The sequence below is a fragment of the Melospiza georgiana genome, chromosome 7, assembly GCF_028018845.1.
Source record: "Melospiza georgiana isolate bMelGeo1 chromosome 7, bMelGeo1.pri, whole genome shotgun sequence".
In the NCBI taxonomy this organism is placed as follows: domain Eukaryota; kingdom Metazoa; phylum Chordata; class Aves; order Passeriformes; family Passerellidae; genus Melospiza; species Melospiza georgiana.
Genome location: NC_080436.1, coordinates 38,804,264 through 38,820,448, shown reverse-complemented (window position 1 = coordinate 38,820,448; position 16,185 = coordinate 38,804,264). Strand labels below are relative to the sequence as shown.

Sequence of the window (16,185 nt, the reverse complement as noted above, 5' to 3'; positions counted from 1 at the left end):
TCCAGGAAAGGCTTCCCAAGAAGTATTCCTGGTTTGAAGGATTTTCTCATGGATGAGCCACACTCCCCTTTTCACTAAAGTACTTGAATATTGATGCCTCAGGTTTGGCTTTTATATTTTTCAGGTTCTGTGCTGCTTTAGTGTGAAAGGGATAATGTTTAAGGGATGCTGAGCTCTGTGCACAGAGCAGGGAGACAAAACAATTCCTGCTCCAGCTGGGCACCAAGGACACATGGCCAAATCTCAGCACAGGAGCACAAACAGCTGGGGAAGAGGTTTTACAGCAGCTTCTGTGAGCCACAGAGAAGTTTGACAAGAGGATCCATTTTTACCCCTGAAAGAATTTTCTGCCAAGGTCTTTGACATAGAAACCAAGAAAGGAAGAAAGAAAAATAAGAGAAACCTGCAGCTGCCTATTCCAATGAGCACTTTGTTTGTTTCTTGCAACCAATGAGTAAACTTAGGAGCTTTGTAAGAACGTATAAAAAGCATGCATAAAATATATATTATAAAATACAAACAATAAAAAATATATAATAAAACCAGTTTGAAGCCTTCTGAAAATGGAGTGTGTTGCTTTGTACCATCTCTGTCTCAACTACAACAAACCCCGTGGGCTGGAGAGAGAAAAACAAGCAGGGTGGGACTGCAGGGGCTAAAGCTGGAATGGGACAATGAACTGCAAGGGGCAAATGGAGCAGAACTGATCCCAGGGACAGAGCCCGGCAGCGCTCGTGCATTTTGGGGCCATTTTGGTTCATCTTGGGTGCAGCCCTGGCTGGGCTCTGGTGCTGCCCAAGGTGGATCCATGGAGGAGATGCTGTGAATGAATCCCTGCTTTATTCTGGGGCTCTGCCCAGCCCCTGCTCCAGGGCAGCCTCAAGGTATCACTGTGACTTTGGGAATCAAACCTGGCTCCCAGTCTGTTTTTCCAGGGATCAGGTTTGTGATTCCCATCTCCTGCTCTGGGCTCATCAGCCTGTCCTTATCCCTGTCCCTGCAGCTGCAGCCAGGCTGGTCCTTCATAATTATAAGCCATCTTTAAGTGGAATTTTAGCTCCACATTCCTGCAGCCCAAATCAAAACTATTCATGGAGAATGTGCAATTTTGTATTTTAAATATGTTTAGATGGGACCATCATGATAATCTGAGGGCATTTGCCCTCCTGCAGAAACATCTGTGTCAAAGCAGGGACTTGTCCCCTTCTCTGGTCTATTTTTAAAAGCTTGAAATGCATTTTAGATTTTAGATCATCAAGGAAATGCAATTTAAGACGAATCAGAAAAATCAGTTTTATGTATGGACTAGGTCATAATTATAATTTCCACTGAAAAGGCATCAGAAAAAAGCCTTTTAAGTACTAAGAAAGAGAAAAAACAACTGAATTAAAGAAAAAGATTTGGTAGGAACCCCCAGAATTTATACCCTGGTGCCCAGGAAGGTGCCTAGCTCACCTTTAAACCCTCCCAATCCTTTCCAAGAGAAGACTCTGTAAAAGAATTGGATTTTACAGGATTGCAGGGCTGCAGAACAGGGCTACCCACATGATTTCCTGACATGGAAAAACCAGCCAAATACTGATAATTTGACTTTATTGGTTTTAGGCAGCCTGATTAGTAGTTTTTAATCACCTGAATCAGGGATTTGCTAACTTGCTTCACTGGAAGACAAAAGTTTTGTGGTTTCCAGTGAGTTTTGAAGTGCCCTTCACAGGAACAAAGCTCTTTCTCTCCCACCAGCAGTTCCCAAGAACTGTTTTCCAAGGATCACAGGCAAGTGAGTAATAAACATTAACCTGATGAAGGCATGTGCATACCAGAGGCAGTTTACTCAGCTTTCTGCACTTTGGGTGGCACTAAAAGGCAGAAAGGTGGAGAGAAGCCCAGCTGAAGGCTGTGTGTGCTGGGGATCCATTGAATTCTGTACCCTGAGAACACAATATCAGCTGCAGGCTGCTCCATGAGAACTCCACGGAGCACAAAGAGGATCCTCCAGTCAGAACACCCACGTGTCAGACTATTCCTGAGTGCCATTGTGCCTCCTGTCACCTGCTCATTTGCCTGCAGGATCTGTCCTCTGCAAATGTCACTTGCTGCCACTCAAACGCTCAAATTGCGCTGCAGATAAAAAGAAAACTTAAGGGGGAAAAAATAATAAATATATATATATATATAGGTCTGAACCAGCCTAAATGTCTGCACTGGCAAAGGTGTAAAACTTCCAAATAAAAATTAGCAGCATTAAAAAATGGTGTTGGAATTAGCTTGAGGAGGTTAAATATACATTATCATACCTATAATATTTATGATTTTCTTTTTTATTGAGGGGGCACCTGTGGCCAGGTTTTGCTGTTCCCTCATTGGGACAGGAATGAACAAAGAATTCACTCCTGGAGCTGCTTCCTGATGAACTTTTTATTATCAAATCACACAGAGATTCACCAGTGAACTCCCATTTATGTGGCACAGAAACAAGAGCATTTTGTTTTCCAAAATCTAAACAACAAGCACCTCAAATAGATTGGAAAATTCACTGGATCTGTGTCCTGAACAGCTTTAGTTCCTGGATTAAATCAAAAAAGAGAAGATATTTTAACTTTTGATGAGTTTTTCAGCAGAAACTTGAGTTCATCTTCCCCTGCCCTAAATTTTGGGCCATTCTGAGAGTGGGGGGAGCTGTTTTGCTCTCACTCTCAGAATGGCACCAATAATCTGAGGGAGGATTTGGCTTGGTTAAGGTTGGACTCTGGGACCTTCGAGGTCTTTTCCAACCCAAACGCTTCCCTGATTCTGAGATGAAACCTCCAAGAAATGTGATGAACCCTTTGAAGGGATCCAAACTCAGCTTGGGAGGCTGAGCCAAAGCCAACTGTGGCAATTACTGCCCCACCTTGGTGAGAACCTTCCCCTCTCAGGAATATTTTTCAGGAATGTGGTAAAAAATCAAAATAACCCTTTTTGTGTGCAGCTCTGGAGGATCACCACAGGTCTGGAGAGGAAGAGAGGCTCCTTGCTTCAGAAACTTGCTGTGTTTGATTTTAAAAGCATCCCTGGTTTTCATTTTCAAGCATCTCCCTGGACTGGAATCCTTCTAGGAAAAGGCCAGTTGAGAATCTCAGAAATGATGATGCCTTCCTAAAGCATTTCCATACATTTTTCACCATGATTGTGGCTCTCCAAGGATGTGAATTGGTAGAAAGGGGAAAAGAAAACGAAACTGAAACACCAAATGAAAAAAAGAATCCCTTCACAACCTTTCAGGCCACCTTCATGTAAAAAAAAATCAACTTTTTTTAGGTTTTCATTAACAGCTACATTTTAAATTTGCTGCCCTTGAGTTTCTTTTTGGGTTTTTTTTTTTTTTTTTTTTTTTGGTTTTTTTTTTTTAATTTTTTCAGAAGGAATTATTAATGGAAAGGAAGGAAGGAAAAATCAATGATCTGAGTTTGGTTTGGTGGTTCAACAGAAAAGAATTATTTGGTTTATCTTAAGTACTACACTATACATTATTCTTTTAAATATTATTTAGAATAATAAATAATGACAGGAGCTCCTATCTATTATTTTAAACCAGCAGCCCTTTCAGCAAAAAGATGTGACTTTAACTTCACAGAAATTTCTTGTGATATTTCAGGAAAACCTAAGGATGGAGATGTAACTTTTTCTACTACCACAGACTGAAATAATCCAAACCCTCAACATTTTCTGGAGACATCCCAAAAACCTCAACACTTTCTGGAGGTATTCATGTTCCTGGGGTTGTAGGAAGCCAATCTTTAGCTTTGCTAAGAAAAATTAACTATTAAAAAAATTAACTGTAACAATTTTGCTATTTTGTTATGAATTTTAAAGAGAGAGGCACTGCAGGACTACAAAGTTTTGCATTACTTAAACATTTAACTTTGAAATTACAACCAAATCTCTGAGCTTGATTAATTTGGTTACAATAAAAGGAGTGTTGGGAACATTTCCTTTTGTTCAGGGTGCCTGCTGCTCCAATTTTTCAAAATGAAAAGCCTTTGTAGTTGGTTTTATTTACAATATCTGTGTAAGGAAAAATTCAAAATGCCAGCCCATAATTCAGTTTCAGAAGGAGCAGCTGGAAGAGAAATGGGGATCATGGAAAACAAACTTCTTGCGAAAACTTGGCAGAAGTGGCACAAAAATTTCTGCTCAGGCAGAGGACAACTTATCAAATCTATTCCATTTCAAATGTACTTTGAAAATTTGGCTCTAAAATGCTCCTAAAAGTTGTGATATTAAAGAGCAACATTAGCAAAATGTCTTTTATTTTAACCCAAATCCTTAAAATAATTTCAGTAGAAAAAACATTCAAATGAAGTAGGTCTCCTTTTATGAAATTCAAGAATAAAATTAAGAATAAAAAAAGAAGGTAGAACTCGTTTATACCTCGCTTTAGAGAGAGCACCTTGGGATTTCACAAACCTCCAAGCCTTTCATAGGGAAAGAAGAGAGAGCGAGACAGAAAATTGATTGTTCTCAGAAAAACATCAGGCCTTCAGCAAAGGGGAGTGGGCTCCTGCTTTCAGTGCCAGTTCAGGAGAAACGTGCTGAGTAGGGCAGTGTGGGGGCAAGGCTGGCTCAGGTAAGCCAAGGCCAAAGCCTGGGCAGGGCAGGGTGGGAGCAGAACCTGCCCTGAGCAGGGGGAGCACAGCCAGTGTGGGATCTCAGCAGCTCAGGACTGAGGTGCAGAGTGACCCAGACCACCCTTGGGGGGCTCGGGAGTCCTGGGATGTTGCCAGCAGTGTCTGGGGCTGGACTTTGATCCTGCACGGGAGACGACACCTGTATGAGGATGGGAGGATTTCACTGGGTGAATGGTGAAGGGATAAGTTAATTAGTGTGAAACACAGGGTTTGGGATTTCTGTACAGGGGGTCTAAAGAGGTAAGATGGAGGAATTGGGGCGTGTCCTGTTCTTCTTCTTCTTCTTCTCGGCCTCCATCTTCTGTGGTGATGTTGGCACTTTGGGATTGGTTATTACTAAAAGTGCACTGGTCAATAAGGGTAAAAGGTATTGGGGAAAATTGATAAATATTGTATACGTAATTTTGAGTACAAAGATAGGTGACCGCCCCGGGGGCTCTCAGTGTGCTCATGGCTGGCTGCTGTGCCCTCTGTTGGGCCAAGAGAAAATCTTTTAGATAAACAATTAATAAACACCGAGACCGAGAAAAGATCTGAAGCCTCTTCTCGTCCTTTGGAGCGCGGGCTGTCCAGGCCACCCCGGGCCTTTCCAGGCCACCCAAACAGCCCAGAAACCAACAAGCCAGGGCTCTGCAGGGGATGGATTCTGCAGCTGGCTCAGCAATGCCCAGAGACAGTGAGGTTTGCAGCTGGGGAGGGCACAGGGCACTGCAGGGTCTGTCACTGAGAGCACAGCACCAGTTCCTCCCAAATCCAGCTGGGATTTGCCATGTTGGAAAAGATGGACACAGGCAAGCCCTGCTTGTTCTCACAGGTGTGCAGTGCCAGTTTCCCTGTTATTAATGATGGATTTGCCCCAAAACAAGGAAAACCTGGAGCTGATGCAGAGCCCAGAGGGTTCCATGGAGCTGCTGCAGGGCTGGAGCACCTATGGAGCCAGGCTGGGAGAGCTGGGGGTGCTCATCTGGAGAAGGGAAGGATCCAGAAGACCTTTCCAGGGCCTGAAGGGGCTCCAGGAGAGCTGCAGAGGGACTGGGGACAAGGGATGGAGGGACAGGAGCCAGAGGGCAGGGATGGATGGGACATTGGGAATTGTTGGGAATTGGGAATTCCTGGCTGGGAGCGTTGGTGAGTCCTGGCACAGAGAAGCTCTGGAGCGAGTCCTCAGGAGGCCCCAGAGATGCTCCAAGGACTGGAGATTCTCTCTGGAGACAAAATGCAGCAAAATAATTGTTCCAAAATCTCCTTTTCTTACCCCTCCCTGCCTTGTCCCCATGATGTCTCCCAAATCCTGATGCTGGACCAGAGCAGCACATGGAATTGTGGATGAGTCTGGAGCAGGGAAGGCTCCAGGCAGAGCTCAGAGCCCCTGGCAGGGCCTGAAGGGGCTCCAGGAGAGCTGAGAGGGACTGGGGACAAGGGATGGAGGGACAGGAGCCAGGGAATGGCTCCCAGTGCCAGAGGGCAGGGATGGGTGGGACACTGGGAACTGGGAATTCCTGGCTGGGCTGGGATTGCCAGAGCAGCTGTGGCTGCCCCTGGATCCCTGGCAGTGCCCAAGGCCAGGCTGGAGCACCCTGGGGCAGTGGAAGTTGTCCCTCCCACAGAACTGGATGAATTTTAATGTCCCTTCCAACACAAACCAGTGTGAGAGTCTCCAAAACCTGTTGCTAAAAGGTGCAAGAAAGCACAAATTGTGAATTCCATCTGCAGGGAAAGGCCTGACCATTTCTGAGGAAGGAAGGAAGGATTGAACAATTAAAGGCAGCGGATTGCTGGTTAAATTCCATTTATTTAATGGAAGGGTTTCTATAGAGGAAAACTGCAATGTTATCATATAATTAAAGATAATGCACGAGGTCTGAGTGGGTGAGGCAGGGTCAGGAAGGTTTGGGAGTATTGGACTACACAGGAATGTGGATTCCATCCAGAGAGCCCCTGCTTTAAAAATAGATCAAATGGAACAGCAGCAGTGGCTGCAGTACCTGCACAGCTGTGAGCACTTTAGTGCGGGAAAAAAAGAGTAGAAAATACAAGTTAGGATGCTGAGAATGAGAACTAAATGTTTTCTTGGAGTTCACTGGAGCATCCTGAGGTTTATCCACATGTACATATTAAAACTTTCAGGAAATAACCAGTACAACATGAACCTTACAGAGAAAACTACTTTCCCTGCCATAGTTTTTCACATAAAAAAAAAAAAAAAAAGGGTTTTCAGAACCCAAACACAGACTTTGGTAATTATTCCCCCAAAACATTTGGTTTTCCAAATGGTGTGGATTCCTATTTTAGAACAAATGGAAACATGCAAAGGTCTATCCTGGAAGGGAAGAGTGACAACAACACAAATCAACCCCTCAATGAGGCAGAGGCATAAATAACCTCTCTTGTCTTTTAAATGGAAAAATTTTCCTTCTGAGGGTCAAAAAAATCCCCAAACTAAGGGAAAATGAAAAGGGAAGAGAACTGCTTAAATTTTTTCCCTTCATTTTCAAAGACTCCATAAATGACACACTTAATTTGTGTGGGCTAACACAGCACTTCCAAGAATTCTCTATTGATACTGCTTCAAAACACAGATTATATATGTGTATATATTATAAATGTATAGAAAGATCTGTATTCTAAAGCTCTGCAAAATGAGCCCTTTCCCAGCAGATCCTGATTCGACTAAAAGGAGCAAATTAATTACAAACACTGAGCAAACTTGGTATTTAAATCAGTTTTAACTGTGCTGCACCAGAGCATCACCTGGGCCTCAGCATCCTGAGAACAGCTGAATTGTGTTCCTCAAATTCCCACCTCCTCAGGGCCACCCAGAGTTCAGAATTCAGAATTAAGCAGCTTATCCATGAATTTATCCCTGCCCTTACTCAAGAGCATTTTAGAGGCTTCACTTTGAAAAGGCTCAGCTCGAGTTGGTGCCTCCAGAAGTTCAAAACTGAAGCTGGAGCTTCATTTTGGACCTCTCTGCTAAAGCAAAGAAAAGCAAATATGTAAATTCCCAGTGAATTCAAGTGCCCCATTAGGAGCTCAATTATATTCTGAAATGATGTCTTAATTGGTTTGCTCATAGATGAGCTGTACTGCTAACCAAAAATCTACTGCCATAATCAGCACTAAATTTCAGATATTGCCACACATTAAATTAACAGCAGATAATGAGTGGGAAAATTAGCTCTATTTCCATAATAGAAAAAAAAAAAGTCCCATATTACCTATGGTGTTTATAGAGAGTTAGTTTCAAAATAGGAAAAAATGATCCATAAACAAAACTCTCCTGAATATCCTCACATTTATTTCTTTGGATCATTTACTGATAATAAATAATACAAGCAGAGAAAATAAATGGCACAGGACACAGCAGATTTGTGCTTTCAATATTTAATTTAAAGAAGTTATACTTTAAAAATTCTATAGAAATTTACCACTGTTTTAACCTTTTTTCACCTAATTTTTGTCTTTTTGAACATAAGCCCCATCCTCAGTTATTCTTTAGATTTTAAGGCAGTGCTGCTTCTCATCAGTGCCACAAAAATATTGTAACTGATCTGCAGGTCAAAACACTCATGAGAAAAGAAGAATAAAGGAAAACATTAATAATAAAGAAAAATATTAAGTGAAGGAAAAAACCAGAAGCTAAGGAAGGATGGATATTCCTGTAACTAAAGGAGGAGAAGAAACTGAGCTCTTTCCCTTGATTTTTATTATTTTTCACTTCAGAATAAATTAAAATTATTATTTAAAAAAGGGGTTAAATTTGGCAGAACGGTCAGCCTGCAAAACTTCAGCTGCTGTTCAATTTTGAAGGTCAAACCCAAGCTTATTACTTTGAGATAAATGCATAATGTGGATTATTTGAGTTACCTTTGCTGTGTGAAGGAAACAGATTTCAGAGATCTTGTCTGTAAATGATATAATCTTCAAGAGTGCTGCCTCCAGCGACCACCATCGTCAGCAAGGATCTGCACAGCAACACCAGAGCACAAAATCAGCCAGGAGAGCTAAACACTGCTTGATTTACTGATTCAAAAGGCACAATTTCATGGAACATGTGAATCTAGGAGCTGCTGTTAGAAATAAACAGTCACTACATGGGAAGGGATTGGTCTGCTTGAGGAATATGATAATTATTTTGCATTAATATATTTCAAAAAACATTTGGGGAATTCGCTCTTAGACCAAAATAACAACAGCAAGGGTCCCATGAGTTAAAATTTCAATTAAATAAAATTACAAATTAGCATTGAAATGTGACATATTATAAGCACTAATAGATTATGAAAAGTTAAACCACCTCCCTAGGCTGAAATTAAAGGTAACTTTAAGACAAGGTCACTCGAAATGCCAGTTATGATTTTAAAAAATAAAATTACTCAACAACATAACCCCAGAGCACAATTTGTTAGTGCTGCTTTCATATCTCAGCACTGAAGCTATGGAAAGATAAATATAAAAAATTCAATCACTAGAAAACTCATCAGGCCCAAAAGTTTTGGTCTTGTAAACAATTTTTGTTTTTTACTCAGTTTCACTTGGTTTAGACTTTCTAAGAGCATGGAAGAACCCAAGTCTGAGCAGAGGAAAACCCTCCTGAGATAAAACCCCTTTCAATCCAATATTTAAACTCTGCTCCCACTGCAGATGGTATTTCTGATCAGATTTAATCATCACTCTCAAACAGAACTTCTGCCACAAACCAGCAAGTTATGGAATCCCTACATGGACACTCTGCTCCTTCTAGAGCTCCCAAAAATGCCAAATCCTCGCAGAGGAAACAAATCCCATCAGTGTCTGGAATAAAACTGCCACAATTCTGTTCCCTCTCCTTCTCCTGCAGATCTGAGGTGGGAATGTGCTGTGCCTGCACCCACAGCCTGGGGAGAACATCCCAGGCCCCAAATGAGCCAGGGAACCCCTCAAGAGCTGCTGGGCAGGCTCTGGTAGGACCCAGATTGGTGAGGAACGTCCAGATGTGGCTCAAGGTGGGGTTGAGAGGCAGGAGAGGAATGGAGAAAGGTTTTATTCATAATTGAAGGCTCAAGGAGGACCTGGAAGTCACAAAGTTTCTGTGAAAGAGGAGGTGAAAAGGATCTGGTGCTGAGCTCAGCATCACTGAACAACCCAAGCCTGGACACCAAATGTTGGTGCACTGAGGGCCAGGAACGCCTGGAGGTGGCACTCAGGGCTCTGGGGACAAAGCTTGTATTCCATGACCTTGGAGGGCTTTTCCAACCCCAAATCACAGAATCACAGAATCACAGAAGTTCAAGGCTGGAAGAGACCTATAAGATCATCAACTCCAGCCGATGTTCTAACTGTTCAACTAGATCATGGCAGCAAGTGCCACATCCAGTCTTTTTTTGAATTCTTCAAGGGATGATGACTCCACCACCTCACTGGGTAAATGATTCCAGTATCTGACCACTCTTTCTGTGAAATATTTCCTTCTTAATTCTAACTTACATCTCGCTTGACGCAGCTTGAGACTGTGTCCACTAAACCCAAACCTTTAAGCCCACACCTTGTGCAGCCAAAACCTACAGCCCCTCAGAATCAGGAGTAGTTCAGGATGGAAAAAGCCTCTGAGATCACCAAGTTCAACCAGCACCACTTTTTGACAGCTCCTTGGCTTTGTGTCTTTTATTTGGCCTCTAACCCAACCCCAATCCCATCCCTAAGCCTAACCCAACAAAGTCCAAGGAATAAACTGGTACAAAAGCCCAGGCAGGACCCAACAACTGATTCCAAACAGAAGTTTGGATCAGTGGCTCCAAAGAGGAAAGCCCACCTGCAAAAAACTGGGAAATGGATTGAGAATTGGAGTGAAAAATGGCATTTTAAAGGCAGAACACACAATATGGAGCAGCTCTGCGATGATGATGAAATATTTCATTGTGCCACTTTAAACAGATTTTGTTTGCAGTCTCCAAAGTGGTTCTGAGTCTTCCCTTTAAGTGACTTTGTTCACATAATTTGGTGCTGAGGTTTTCTATCAACTGTGCTTCAAACTTCTCATTCAGTTCTTAATCTCCCCACATTTTTTCCAGTGCCATGAAAAGATCTGTATTTTATTTTTTCCACTGACAAGTAAATCATTCTCACGTTGCCTTTTGTGTTAATAGATGATATTTTCTGTTTTCTTTGTGAACTGCACAGCCACAATCCAGATATTTAAACTCTGCTCCCACTGCAGATGTTATTTCTGATCAGATTTAATCATCACTCTCAAACAGAACAACTGCAATAATTGTAAGGGTATCATTAATTTTGTTCTCAAAACCTCTAAGCCTTCTCCAAGGGCTTGGAGCATCACAGCACTGGGAAGAAATTTCTTCTGTGTTTAACCACATCTTTCAAGGGAAATCTGCTGAATTTCTTGGGACTTGTTCATTTTGCTGAATGACACCCCAGAGCTTCATTTTTTTTCCAAATATGATTTCATGATCATCACCCTAAGACCAGGAGGAGTCACTATGACCTCACCTCCAATTAATGGGAATTTATTGATGGAATTAAATGTTTTCTGTGATTTATGGTGTTGACTCCTCTAAGATATTTGATACACAAATAAAGACAGATGATGCCAGGATGGTTTGGGTTGGAAGGGACCTCAAATCCCATCCAGTGCCACCCCTGCCATGGGCAGGGACACCTCCACTGTCCCAGGGTGCTCCAACAGATCCCTGTGGATCCTGGACTCCCTGGAATTCCTTTGTGCTGCTCTTCAGGTGCTCCCCATTCTCCTTTTTAAATTTTTCTCTTTTTCTTCTGTTCTCCAGCACTTTATTTTGAATGTTGTTCCTCTAAATATCCCAGAGTATGAAGAGTTGGTTCTACAGGATTCTGCATCCTAGTCTGGTGCCAACCCACCAAACATATGTCTCTGCTCAAATGGAAGAAACTGTTTTGATTTCTCTTTTTTTTTTTTTTTTTTTTTTTTGAAATTTCTTCCTGGACTGGGGACAAAACATTTCTTTAGATACAACTCAGCATTTAGTATCTTCTGAGATATGAAACTTCCTATAAATTTTTGTTCATTTATTCCCATGCAACAACTTTGAAGAAGCTGAACTGTCTGAATACGTGACAAGAATTATTAAATGTTCAAAAATTCATTACTAAACAAAAATTCCTTTAGAAATTCCTGGTTGGGAGGGTGGGGAGGGGCTGGAATGGAATTCCCAGAGAAGCTGTGGCTGCCCCTGGATCCCTAGAATGTCCAAGGCCAGGCTGGACAGGGTTTGGAGCACCCTGGGACAGTGGAAATGTCCCTGCCCGTGGCAGGAGTGGCACTGGATGGGATTTAAAGCCCTTTCCAACCCAACCCATTCCAGAATTCCATGATAATTCTTCAATCTCAGGGTGACAAACATGCCTGAGCTTCCTAGAGATGTTTAGGAATGAAAAGAGGCCCATCAGCTCAGACAGGTGCAAAATCTCACATCATTTTCTGTTAGATAAGGGAATATTAGGGATGCACCACCACAGAAACACTCCAAAGCCTCTGCAATTTCCACCAGCCGTTGCCTCTGGGAGGTGTTTTTCTTGTTTGTGAGAAAAAAATCCTTCCAGTCACATGAAAATGATTCCACAGCAAGATAAATGCAGGCAGGAAACAGCAGAATTTTCGATGCATAACACAATATCTGCACACACAGTTAGGAGGAAAAAAATTTCCTTTTTTCTTTTTGTAGTGGGAAATGCAAAGGAGCAGCAGATTGGAAAGCACTGAAGGGATCTCTGCATTTCCACACCTGAGGAGGAGCAGGGCAGGAGCAGGGACAGGCAGGAATGGGCAGGGCTGGATTGACACCAAGAGAACGGAATTTTCTAATCACCTTTAGAAACAGGGAGATATTTTAACTAAAAGTAGGATTTTAATTGTAATCTTACAAATTTCATGGTATTCTGGTAAAGGGCAGACTGGGGATGCTGTGATGTACTCTACACCTGATACTTGTCTCTGTATTTCATATTTAAGTCTAACTTACATATTATATGTAAGTATTAAATATACAAAAATATATAGAATAAAAAATGTGTTTTCTCCATGTAAATAGACAAAATGTGTTTTCTCCACATAAATACACAACATTCTACTACAGGCAAAATCCCAGCACTACCAAAATTTTATATATAAATTTAATATTTAAGTCTAACTCACATATTATATGTAAGTATTATATGTACATAAGTACACAGAATAAAAAAAATGTGTTTTCTCCATGTATACAGACAACAGATACTTCATTTTCTACTACAGGCAGAATCCCACCTAAGTCTAACTCACATGTTATGTTTAATTATTATACGTACATAAGCATATAGAATAAAAAATGTGTTTTCTTCATGCAAATAGACAACAGATATTTAATTTTTTTACTACAGGCAAAATCCCAGCACTACCAAAATTTAATATATAAATTTAATACTTAAGTCTCACATATTATATTTAATTATTATATGTACATAGGTATCTAGAATAAAAATGTCTAACTCAGACATAATATTTAAGTATTCTATGTACATAAGTATATAGAATCTAAAAAAATGTGTTTTCTCCATGTAAATAGACAACGGATACTTTATTTTTTACTAATTTATATGTAAAAAATATATATAAATATATATTTATATATTTACTAATTTATGTATTAAATTTAATATTTAATTCTAACTCACACATTATATGTAAGTATTATATGTGTATAAGCATATAGAATTAGAAAAATGTGTTTTCTCCATGTAAATAGACAACAGATATTTTATTTTTACTACAGGAAAAATCCAAGTGCTACCAAAATTTAATAGATAAATTTAAGTCTAACTCACATATTACATATAAGTATTATATGTACATAAGTATATAGAATAAAAATATCTAACTCACATATTATTTATAAGTATTATATATAAGTATTATATATACATAAGTATATAGAATAAAAAAATGTTTTCTCCACATAAATAGAAAACAAATACTTTATTTTTTACTACCTGCTAAATCCCAGCACTACCAAAATTTCATATATAAATTTAAGTCTCAATTGCATATTATATATAAGTATTATATGTACATAAGTACATAGAATAAAGAAATGTCTAATTCAGAAATAATATTTAAATATTATATGCACATAAGTATATAGAATTTTTAAAAATGTGTTTTCTCCATGTATATAGACAACAGATACTTCATTTTTTTAATATAGGGAAAATCCCAGCACTACCAAAATTTAATAGATAAATTTAATATTTAAGTCTAACTTACATATTATATTTAATTATTATATTTACATAAGTATATAGATTAAAAATGTCTAGCTCACATATAATATTTAAGTATTATATGTACATAAGCATATAGAATAATAAAATGCATTTTCTCCATGTATACAAACAACAGCTACTTTATTTTTACTACAGACAAAATCCCAGCACTACCAACATTTCATATATGAATTTAAGTCTAACTCACATATTACATATAAGTATTATATGTACATAAGTATATAGAATAAAAAATGTCTAACTCACATATTGTATATAAGTATTATATATACATAAGTATATAGAATAAAAAATGTGTTTTCTCCTTGTAAATAGGAAACAAATACTTTATTTTTTACTACCTGCTAAATCCCAGCACTACCAAAATTTCATATATAAATTTAAGTCCAAATTGCATATTATATATAAGTATTATATGTGTATAAGTATATAGAATTTTTAAAAATGTGTTTTCTCCGTGTAAATAGACAACAGATACTTTCTTTTTTTACTACAGGCAAAATCCCAGAGCTACCAAAATTTCTGAGAATCAAAATATTTCTGGAAGAAATAAATCCCCCAGCCTTCAACAAGACACAAACTCCATTAGAAAGAAATCCCATTTATCTTCCAAACATGAATATCCCAATTTCCTTCCTTTCTGCATCACTCCTAAATGCTTTTTGAGCTGATCTCTCTTTTAAACTGAACAGAGTAAGGAGCACATGGGATGGGAGGGCTGGGGGTGAAGAAAGGAGAAGAGAAGGATCCAGGAGAGCTCAGAGCCCTTCCAGAACCTAAAGGGGCTCCAGGAGAGCTGCAGAGGGATTTGGGACAGGGATGGAGGGACAGGAGCCATTAGAAAGAAATCCCGTTTATCTTCCAAACATGAATATCTCCATTTTTTCCCTTTCTGCATGACTCCTAAATGCTTTTTGAGCAGCTGAGATCTCTTTTAAGTTGAACAGGGTAAGGAACACAGGAGAGGCCATGGGCTGGGAGAGCTGGGGGTGAAGAAGGGAGAGGAGAAGGCTCCAGGCAGAGCTCAGAGCCCCTGGCAGGGCCTGAAGGGGCTCCAGGAGAGCTGAGAGGGACTGGGGACAGGGGATGGAGGGACAGGAGCCAGGGAATGGCTCCCCCAGCCTTCAACAAGACACAAACTCCATTAGAAAGAAATCTCATTTATCTTCCAAACATGAATATCTCCATTTTTTCCCTTTCTGCATCACTCGTAAATGCTTTTTGAGCAGCTGATCTCTCTTTGAAGGTGAACAGAGTAAGAAGCACATGAGCTGGGAATGTTCCCCTGGAGAAGGGAAGGCTCCAGGAGAGCTCAGAGCCCTTCCAGGACCTAAAGGGGCTCCAGGAGAGCTGAGAGGGACTGGGGACAAGGGATGGAGGGACAGGAGCCAGGGAATGGCTCCCACTTTGGGTGGGATTTTGGGAAGGAGTTCCTGGACTGAGTTCACTTCCCAGACTCTTCCTTGCTCTGAGAAATGCAGAGATGGAAGAATCTCCCATTGATGGAAATGGAACAGGGTAAAGTCAGCTCAGAGCCACGCTACGAAAATGATCATCCCTGGCAAACTAGGTCACAGGAGTGAGTAGTTTACTAAATATAAACTTTCTTTGTAGTCAGGCAAGCACCGTCAGAGTAATGAGATTTACTCATATTTCACCAAGTGCTCTCTGCACTCAGCCTCATTAAAATAACCACCGAGTGACCACTCAGACGTCCCTCACCTCTCAGGGACACAGCAGCAAACTCAACAAGCTCAAAATTAAAACTAAAAAAAAAAAAGGATGTTGGCTTTTTATAATTTCTAGGTATAAAAAAACTCCCTTTGCATCTCCACTGCTGCTCACCCAAACATCTTCTGTATCTAAAAATACCCTCCCAAAAGTAATTCTCCTCCCCAGAGTAATTCTCCTCCCCAGAGTAATTCTCCTCCCCAGTCACGTGGAGGTGACAGAGCCCTACTCCACTCCCACAAAACCCTGGTGGCACACAGAGTTTTGGTGACCTCCTCAGATCCCTGCTATGCTGGTGACACACTTGGAAGGGAAACACAAAATTCCTGTCAGCTCCAAGAGCCAGGCTTCTCCCAAAAATGTGAAACCCAGAGAAATGAATGGAAGGGTGAGAACACTCCCTTGTTGTTTATTTTTTTTTTGTGTGTTTGAGGAAGAAAAGAGAATAATATTTTTGCAGCCATGCTAGTATCAGTGTGTTTATAACAGGATG

At 40.3% G+C, this 16,185-nt stretch overlaps 1 protein-coding gene across 1 annotated transcript in view; it reads right to left on the bottom strand.

Annotated features, from left to right (window-relative positions):
* MBD5 (methyl-CpG binding domain protein 5) overlaps nt 1-16,185 on the bottom strand; it is a 128,423-nt gene that overhangs the window by 69,883 nt on the left and 42,355 nt on the right. The window contains exon 2 of the mRNA XM_058027718.1: nt 8,535-8,632. The gene's annotated coding sequence lies outside the window, so the exon portion shown is untranslated. The remainder of the gene's footprint in view (nt 1-8,534; nt 8,633-16,185) is intronic.